Here is a 9515-nt window from a genome sequence, read left to right as displayed (position 1 = left end):
AGGCAGGCACAACATCCTGTTGCTGTCAGACCACTTTGTTCAGTTCGTGCAGGTGTTTCGCACCAAAGAGGAGCATGCCATCACAGTTCCTTGCATGCTCTGGGAGAAGTACTTCATGCACTATGGTTAGCATCAGAAGACCCATATGACTCCATACCACCCTCCAGGAGGATGCCCAAGCGGAGTAGTCCAGTCTCACTCTTGGAAATGCTGGGCACCCTGAGGTTAGAGGAGGTCAGCGTGTGCCTACCCTCACCCATGCAATCGACTGTATGATGCCTACTGGGGGATGCTGTTGTGCGGCAGAGGGATGCCTGCCGCCTGAAAAGGCGTTGATGGATGCCGGGATATCCTGATGACGATATCCTGCATATTGTGAGAGAAAATCAAGGGTTCGCAGTGCCCGAAGTTCCTAATTGCCCTGCAACCTTCGCCTGCCACCTAGAAAGCGGAACGACCTCTGTAGAGATGATAGTGGCTCAGGAGTTCAGAGGCCACTGCGTTGCAGCCCCGCGGAGTTGGGCACAGCATCTCATTTGGTGGACCGCCTCCACCCTGCCGGCGGGTGCGGGTGATTGGGGCTGCATCCGCTCAACCACAACGGTAGGTCTGCTGCCAGCTCTACCCTCACAAGGGGCACCAACCTCTCCACCAGCTACACTGATCAGTGTGGGCTGTGACTGGGTGGCTACCCCAGTGGCGCTGTGTTGCACACTGGCCCCGAGGTGTCCAGGTTGGGCACGACATCCATCCCGCCGAGGCCGCACTCACTGCGGCTATCTTCCTGCAGCATCAGCGCCCCGGAGGGCATATGGAGACCTGACTCACTGTTGGGGGAGGAGCTGAGGCAGTGAAGGCCTCCAAGAAGACTGACAACGAGCACTGCATAGCCACTGGGTCCGCGGGGCTGGAGATCAAGGGCTGCCTGCCTTAACTTTGTGGCACCCTCTGTGCCTACTCTGGACTTGGCGTGGTGGACCCACCTTCCTTTACTGGCTCAGGACTGGGTGCTTGGAGTGGGGGAGGTGGCTCTCCTCAACCTGGTGTTCCCTTCATGCTTGGGTCCTCATCAACTGCCACTGACAAGATCCAGGACTGCATGGCCCCTACATGCATGTGCAGTGAGTTAGAGGGATAGCTCTGGGTCGGCTCTACAGACTTGATTTCCTCATCGGGCAGGAGGCCCAGGGGGGCTGATTCCATATCTGGCCTCCATAGGCACCTGTCTCCAACTTTGGTCTCTTCTGGCTGGCTGGGAGGAACCCGCAAATGAGTAACTGAGCCTGCCCCTGCCCTCTCTGCCATGTGATTCCCCATTGGCGCCTTGTGCCACGGCAGCAGGGGTCCCATTGGGCTCCTAAATCTTCACTGAAGTCACATGGGGTTTAATTCCAGGCTGCAACACTGATCCGTGCCATGTAGGAGTAGGGGGCCATACCTCTTCCATAATTCAGTATTGTACCAGTTTGCACCTTCACCCTGCCTACCAGACCAGGAGGGGAGCCCTGACTGCACTGCAGAGGCATTTGTGGGCTGCAGTCGGCGACCTGCCCCTGAGTCGCACTACCAACTTGTATGCCATCGGGCTCTACGGACACAATCTCTGCACACTGCCCAACACGTGATGTAGTCTTCCAAGGCCTCCACATGCCACCAGGGGATTGCAAGCAGGATCTACAAAAGTGTGCGTCCAAGGATACAGAATATGTGGGCGCAGAGGAGTGGACTGGGGGTAAAAATATAAATCAAAAGGGGATAAAGATATAAGGAATCAAGAAGACTCCTGGGTTGCCCCGTGCTCGGCAGTACCTCACAAATATACTATGGGAACCCGAAGGTGAAAGTGGAACAATTCACTAGAGCTGAGAACTCTCCCATCCCGGCAGAAACCTCAGGCCCGACCCAGCTTGATGTCGCCGCCTTGAACCAAATGTTACCGCTGAAGAACAGCACAGATAATTTGGGAGCCAAAATAGATGCGCCAACTTGTAAGGTGGATCTTTGGGCAATCCAAATAGATAAGATCTGTGGGAGGATGTTGAAGGCCGAACAGAGAATCGGTGAGGGGGAGTAAAGGGTTGCATCACTGCAGCACAAGGTGGCTGCCTTGCAACAGTCAAAAAGGTGGTTGCAAAGAATGACGAACTTCAAGGGACATCAAGAAGGAACAATATAAGGATAACTGGGGTGGCACAGTCTATGCCTATAGATAACCTGCAGCGATTTGTTGAAAAACTGCTAATGGAGATGCTCGAGAACCTGCTGGTTACAAGCATGTTAATGATAGAACGAGCGCACTGCTCGCTGGCCTCCAAACCTCCCCCTGAGGCTCCAGAGAGGGCCATCATTGCACGGGTGTTCAACTATAGAGATGGGGACATTCTCCTTCGAACAGCCAGGGAGAAAGGGGGACCTGCAGTGGGGCTCGGCGACCATACGCCTTTTTCCCAGATTTCAGTCAACCTGTTCAGGACCAGAGAGAGACTTTTCAGTCAGTAAAGAATATCTTAAGAAAGAAGGAAATATGGTACTCAATGCTGTTCCCTGCCAAATTGCAAGTTCTCTTTCACTTCCCTGGAAGCAGCGGAACGGTTTGCCGTGGACCTCCCAGACTCAAGGGTCTCCACCTGCAGATCGCCATGCTACCGACAATGGATGCTTGTTTTGTGCAATGTTTACAATGTCCAAGTGGTGTAGGTGGCAGGTGAGGTTTCAATCCACAACCTCCATCTAAAGCAAAACCGAAGGCAATTACCCCATTTTCTCAAACTCAATTTCTTAAGGGTGGTGCACCATCAAAGACTTGCAAAAATCTCTTATCTGTGTTATTAGGAAAAAAGTCTATCAAATGAGATTATAAAAAATATATTTTCAATTTATTTCAAACTTATTAAAGGCACAATCTAAAAAATCCACTTAAGGTATCTGTCACAAGTATACACAGTCTAAAAACAAAACAAATTAAGTACATGAGCAACAGGTGGGGTTAGTACATGAAAGTCTGCATAAAGTCAAAATGTTGAATGAGAAAACAGCTAATTTTTTTGTGCATTAGTTATTGCACAATCACATGGAGGGTAATAGCAAAGGTATATAATTCATCAAACTCTGTCAATGAGGCTTTAGGTATTTCCAGCCTATGTGATGGTCAACATATGTTTCGGCATATTGAGTTAGAAAAGACACTATCTCTAATGTCTGTCTTTGCTGGTATAGCCGTCTTCAGAACAAAAAAATGCTGGTTTAATGATGTTGTGTTAACAATACCCTTTCTTGCGTAAATATAAAATTTTCAGACCCACTCTTGTAAGAAAGGGAGTTGGAAAAGACTCTCCTTGTAGTAATCAAGAAGTTCAGCAAGGTGTTTAGTGTCCTTGGTTCAATGCTTCAAGTCATTCCAATGGCATTTTGATTTTGCCCGTGGAACAGGTATCTGGTAATAAAATTGCGGCAACAAATTTTGCCAGTAAAAAAAATCGCAGCAAAAATGCAGTGGTTTGACCCAGTAAAGGTCTACCCCATTATACCATTTAAGGGGAGCAGGGGCGTCCCCCGCATCCTTTACATGATTGTGGCGGCAAAACCACAGCATTTTTGCCACAATGTTTTGTATTCACAGCCATTTTTGCCACGATTTTAAGTCATGGAACCGTGTACAGCGGAATTAAGTGCTGTGTCCTTAATTTTTGATTGTGATTATCAGAAAAAAATGAGTACTTCTGATAACGTGCAGCATAGCAAGTCCTTGTCAAGATGGTTATAACTTGAAACCGTCTATTTTTTTAAAATGCATCAATGAGTGTTGTTTTGTACGATGGAGCCGCCGCCGAAATGGTTGTTTTTGAGGAGATGTATGCTTTTTTTTACACAGTAGTCGCAGCAGATTTATGCGATCTCGTTTTGTTAGGAGGAACATTTAGCGTCCATCGTCTACATACAAAACCTACATGTTGAGGGCACTGCATGTCATAATCGATACTATCTAACAATTGTGGTAACAGGCCTCCGTCACCTGCAGTCAACTCTTCTGCCGGCAGCCCCCCACACCCAGTTGTACAAGAAGTTTTGGTTGGGGTTGTTTGATATGTATAGGGTGGAGGGAGGGTTGTGTAGACCGCTAGGTTTATATTTCTAGCGTGGGTGGGCGGGGTTGTTCAAGTTAAGTTGGGTATTAAGTCTCAGGGGGGCTGAACAGGTTGGAATAAAGGCTGGTAGGCTAGAATATCTGGTGGGGTGGACATTGTTCAAGTCCTGTTAAGTTTTGGGGTTTGGGAAGTTGGAGGACGGAATTCACTCCTCCAAAGGCACACTGAATACCAAAAGATCTAGATTTGCTAGGCATAGTTCCCACGTTTGGATACCAAGGGCACCGAGACTGCGTCCCCATGTTACAAAATTCTGTCCCGACATAACCTGACGGTACCCAAGGGGGAGGGTGGGGGAATGCACATGTGGTGACATCACTTTATTAATGTGGAACATACATGGGTTCACAAATGGGGGGGGGGTGGGAGTGTGCCTGATCACGAATTATGGTAGAAACAACAAGGTAAATGTTCTGTGTCTCCAGGAAACTCACTTGGGGAAAGAACATCAGCTCACCAACCTCAGGGGCTGGGGCATTCATAGATCTGGATCATCTTGCACCAGGCATTCCTGGGGGGGGGGGGGGGGGCTTGTGGCGATGCATCATTCCTTGGAGTTCAAACTCCATGATCAGATTGTGGGCATGGAAGGCCAGTTCCTCCTGGTGGGCGGGGGAAATAGCAAGACGGTCTGTTCTTTTCAACAATATATATGGCTGCAGTTTTGACTGCCCGGCTTCTTCCAAAGCTGTGCAGACCATCTACCCGAATTATGAGATGGTATGGCCCGGGGACTTAAATATAGCTCTCTCACTAGATATGGACAGATCCTCATCCACCCAGAACACCCTTACACGGGCCGCACAGAAGTGGAATTCCATTGCGACACACCACGGTCTTGGCGACTCCTGGCATCTCCTTCACCCCACTAGCTGGGAATGCACCTTCTATTCTGGGGTCCACGGTAGCTCCTCCAGAATTGATTATGTCCAATTGTCCCCCGAACTGGTCCGTGCAGCCCAAAGAGTGCAGGTCCTGCCTCGGACCCTTTACGATCACTCCCCGGTGTTGGTACAGTTTGAGTCCCAGTGGTCCGCCTGGACAGCTCCGCTGGAGGTTTAGAATGGCCGTTCTTGGTTGAGGTCCTCCGCCATGTGGGCCTGGGTGCCTTCTTTTTACAATGGATATGTCTGCTATACACAGCTCCTAAGGCTCTGGTGTAAACCAACCGGATACAATCGGAGGCAATCTTCCCATCTTGTGGCACCTGACAAGGCTGCCCCTTTTCCCCTATATTATTCGCTCTGGCCATTGAACCCTTAGCATGTGCACTATGTGAGTACCACGCTCACAGAGGAGTGAGAATACACTTGTATAACTCCATAGTCTCCCCTTACGCAGACGACATGTTAATATGTTAAACACCCAAAAACGAACTTACACCCCGTGGTAAAGGAGAACACTGATTTCGGGGCTCTTTCGGGCCTGCGAATCAATTGGTCTAATTCAGAGGTTCTTTCACTTACCTCTGTGACCCAACAAGATATCAGGGATGCTGTCGCCTGGCGCCCACAGGGAATTCGCTACCTGGGCATACGGGTGTCCACATCCCCTGGGATACTATATATGGACAATTATAGGGCTGTTCTAGAATGCCTAGAGCACAAAGTAGATACATCTACCCATCTCCCAGGCGGCCAGGATCTCGCCATCAAAGATGGTGGTTCTACCTAAACTATTATATATTTTTAACAATGTCCCGATGTGGCAACCTACAGGATTCTGGGCTTGACTCAGGGGCATGATGAATAAGCTGTTATGGGCTGGCAGACGGCCCCGGGGTATCAATCGACACTATGATATGGCATTTACAACGTACTTATACACAAGTGTTTCAAGGCGCGACGAGGCAGGGGAGGGGGAACAGAGGGAAGACAGACAATGATCCTACTAGGCCAGGTGACATTCAGATTGCGCAAGTGCATGGGAAGGAGGAGGGAAGTGTGGTGGGGGGGCGGACAGTGCAGTACATGGGATGAAAATAAATAAATAACAAGAGTAAAAGTACAGCCAGCAAGTGTAAGTGCAGACATCGGGTGTCAAGTGCTGGTAGTGGGACTGTAGTGATACAGAAAACAGTCCCCAAGTGCGGGTGTTGCCAGGAAGGCAGTGCAGGAGTGTGACTGGCTGGGAGGGGACCTGGGCCTGAGATCAGAGGGTGGCCAGGTAACCAGTGCAATTTCAGTATCAGCCAGGAAGTCAGCAGGGGAGAGAAGGAGGAGGAGGAGAAAAAGCAGAAGCAAAGAGAAAGGTTTTGAGGTGCTTCCGGAACTGGAGATGATTCTCAGGTTTCAGGGAGGCTGTTCCAGAGGGAGGCCCCAGCCGAAGAAAGAGATCTACCACCAACTCGTTGCTTGGAGAAGTGACTTGGAGGCGGATAAGCGAAGAGCTCGAGAAGGAAGACATTTAGGAAGAGAGAGTTGAAGGTATTGAGGCCCCAGGCCCCAGAAAGCCTTATGGACAATGCAGAGGGTTTTGAACTTCATCCTCGCAGCCACTGGGAGTCAGTACAGAGATTTCAGTCCTGGAGAGATACGATCCCTGGGCTTGAGGCCAAGGACAAATCTTGCAGTCCTGTTCTGGATGAGTTCCACAGGGTGGTGAGAAGAAGCAGGCAGATTTAGAAAGAGGCTGTTGCAATAGTCCAGTCTAGAGAGAACCAGAGCTCTGGAGACAGTGACCTTCTGGGGGAAGGAGAGGAAAGGAAGAATACCTCTGAGGAGGTGCAGCTGGTAGTGTGACTTCTTAGAGACGTCGGAGATGTGAGGAGAGAAGGAGAGTGTGGAGTAGGAGATGAACCTGAGGTTTTTAGCCTCACAGGTGAGAGCAGGAAGAGGGCCAAGAGGCCGGCTAGAGAGTGGCAGGAAAGGAGGGAGCGGGTGTGCTGATGGGAAGAATCTCGGTCTTACTGGCATTAAGGCAGTGATCATTGGCGGCATGGCGGCACACCACACCTGGATGGTGGACAGACAATCGGAGATGAGAGAGGGAGAAGAGGTGGCTGAGGGTAGCCTGAAAATGAGCTGAGTGTCATCCGCATAGTGTTGCACGTGTTCGCAAGGAGGGCTAGATATACCGGACTTTCCTCTGTATTTCCTGGTAGCACAGGGCCAATACACTGTTTGGTAGTGGACCCCCATGGGCGACTTACCACAAACCCTATTAGAAAAAGCAACACTGCAGCCCAACGATGTGAAGGACTGCTATGGGACACCTGGGAGAAGCATGTTATCTCCGGTGCAGCCCCTGGAGGTTACACTCAAGGCATGAGATCGCTTGGCACAATGTATTGGCTTGGGGCAGTGGTACTCTCCCCTTTTGGCTGTCGTATCACTTTAGGGGCATCCCACTCACCCACAAGTTATCAACACTTTGGGAGCCATGATCCCAGGCGGCAAGTTCAACTTGTGGGCGGAATTAAAGGAAACGGGAAAGTGGACCCCCATAACGATTCTCTTGTATTATCGACTGTGTGAGTTATTACGATCCAAATGGCCAGATTTCCCAAGTACCCCTGCAACCTCTCCTATAATGGCGTATGTCCCTGCTCCTCCAACCACAGGCAAGCTAGTCTCCTCGTTATACAAAATAGTTTGGTCACACAGAATCACCCAGGCATGCCCCTACAGAGAAAAATGGGAGGACAGTTTGGGGAAGACACTGTCCATCAGTAGCACATAATATGCACACAAACTAGAACCATATCCATAAATAGCAAGTTCCGCCTGATACATTTTAAATTTCTACACCAAATGTATTACTTCCCGTACCACCAGAAAAGGCTTTATCCAGATAGGTCCCCGAACTGCAAAAGATGTGGCCAGAGCCTGGCAGATTTCCATCACGTGGCATGGTCCTGTCCCCAGTTAGAGTTTCTCTGGAACAAAATCCTAGAAGCAGTTTCCAAAATGCTAGGCACCCAGGTGCTGCCATCCCCAGACATGGCTGTTGGCTTTGATAGAGGTGGGTACCTGAAGCGAGAAACGCCTCATGGGAATGGCCTCCCTACTGGCTAGATCACTTATCGCTAGAGCATGGGGGACAAACAGGGCTCCCAACTTCGAGGAATGGCTTACCACCATTTCAAGGTGCAAGGCGAAGGAAACGCAATATAACCAGACACTCCCACTCGGTGGCAGACCCAACAACATCTGGTCCCCATTTAGACTATACATTGCTGAGAGGACGGAAGCCTCGACCCTGGCCAACCCACAAGATTTCATCCTGAAGTGACTCCTGTTTTCCACTGTTCATGTCTTGTGACATACAATTCCTGTGAGATGCTCCAGGTATACTCGGCAAATGTCATGTGTGCCAACTGGACACCCATATGTTACAGGACGAACCATATCAATAAGGTCGATCTATGGCATTTGGACAGTTGAATGTACCTGGTATAGTCGGTTTCTGATTCACCTGCATAATCTCGAATTATCCTAGGTAGGTTTGGAAGGAGGGTTGGGAGAGGGGGTTTAGGGCACACTGCCCTTGTTTATAATTATCATCTGTGTTGTAAAATTGGCAATAAAAAGTTTTCTTTTAAAAACTGTATGATGCCTACTGATTTATCTTGTACTACTTGATGTGAGGCGAGGCACCCCGTCTGCCTGTGTTTCAGAATGTCTGCTGATGGAACAGGCAGCAAGCCATACTAGCTGTGTGAAGCAGCTCAAACGCCAGCTATCGCAAGTCCATCTCCTCATCCAGGCTACCAGACAGAAGACTGGTGAAGGCAAGAAATGCTGCAATGACTTGAGGGTCCTGTTGCACACACTTCAGCCTGATGTCCTGTGTTAATCTACAGCTTGGGTATAATAGGACGGAACAAGCAGAGCCATAAGTGCAAGTCCCCACCATACATCGTTGAGCATCAGCTGGAAGAGCTACATGTCTACAGACTCTGAGACGAAGGACAACCAAGAAATATCAAGACCTTGCACCAGAACTAACTGCTCTCACTGGAGGATGAGGTTGAGCTTATTCAAGAAGAGGCAGAAGAGTCCTCAGCAAAGTGGCCCCTGATATGGGAGCAGTGGCTCCACACTGATGGAACCAAAGATCAAGACACTCCATTGGCTCAGTGACTGGAAGGTCTTCGAGCTCCTGTGACACGACCAGTGGAAAGCCAGAATGAAGCAAGTTATGATGGAGACACAGAAAGCAATTGGTTTGCTGTCCAGAGTGACCCTTTCCCTGATTTGTTTCTAGTTTGGGTTCCTACGCCCACATGTTCAGACCCCACTCCTAGAGAGCCTGATCCCAATTTATAGCTGTTTCTAACTGAGAATTATCCTGAACCTCCTCCCATGACCCCTGCTTTGCTTAACGTGGCAGCAGATACCTTACCTCCACTGGTAGATGGGGACCCTC

Source organism: Ambystoma mexicanum, chromosome 3p, assembly GCF_040938575.1.
Source record: "Ambystoma mexicanum isolate Mex_15411 chromosome 3p, UKY_AmexF1_1, whole genome shotgun sequence".
NCBI classification, from domain to species: domain Eukaryota; kingdom Metazoa; phylum Chordata; class Amphibia; order Caudata; family Ambystomatidae; genus Ambystoma; species Ambystoma mexicanum.
Note: the sequence above shows the minus strand (reverse complement) of the source record.